The following is an 830-nucleotide window of genomic DNA, read 5'->3' on the forward strand; positions in this document are numbered from 1 at the left end:
GTAAAATAGTTTTATATTTTCGTAATAATTTTAAATGTTACTAGGATTTATTTTAAATTAATATATTTCTTTTTACTTTTTAGACAAATATTTTAAATAAAGATATTTAATTATATTATAGATGTGTATACTTCATTGTTCTTTTATTATTGACAATTTTTTTTTTTTTGTTTTTAATATGGTCCACTCATTTCTTTCTTTTGCTTATATATACATGTGATACGAATATAGCAAGCAAGGAGTACATAAATAAAAGCAAGGAGTACATAAACAAAAGTCAGGTAGGGTTGAAAAAAAGGGTTGTAACAAACTATGGACAAGTGGCAGCTGATCTACTTATTTCGACAGTTGGCAGCTGGTCTACTTATTTTGGGCAGCAGTAAAAGCACCAGGAAGAAAACAAATAGCAAGTGGTTGAAAGATTATGATCATTAGTGAATTGTGTTATAAAATTAGCTCATCTGTTGGTTCTGGTTACTGGTTAGTCTATCTCTATGTTCTCTCCAAAAGCCAAAACTAACCACGTATGTTTCATCCAGTCCACCTCATTGAACAAAGATCCAGTCATAAGGAGCCACGTGTCAGTGCCATATGGACAACTCTCGAGCTTCGCTTCAAGGAACTTGCAAAGTTCAAATTCACAGTAGCCACCAATTCCCCACCTGCAAACAAAGCCTCAAATCCAAATCGTGTATCCACATCCAACGGCCCACATTATCTCCATCACCCAAACATTACAAATTTCCCTCCACACAGACCGCACTACTTCACATGGTGCTGATCTGTCAACCCGATTCCGATGGCTTCCTCCGTAGCTCTAACCACCGCCT

The sequence above is a fragment of the Arachis ipaensis genome, chromosome B08, assembly GCF_000816755.2.
Source record: "Arachis ipaensis cultivar K30076 chromosome B08, Araip1.1, whole genome shotgun sequence".
In the NCBI taxonomy this organism is placed as follows: Eukaryota; Viridiplantae; Streptophyta; class Magnoliopsida; order Fabales; family Fabaceae; genus Arachis; species Arachis ipaensis.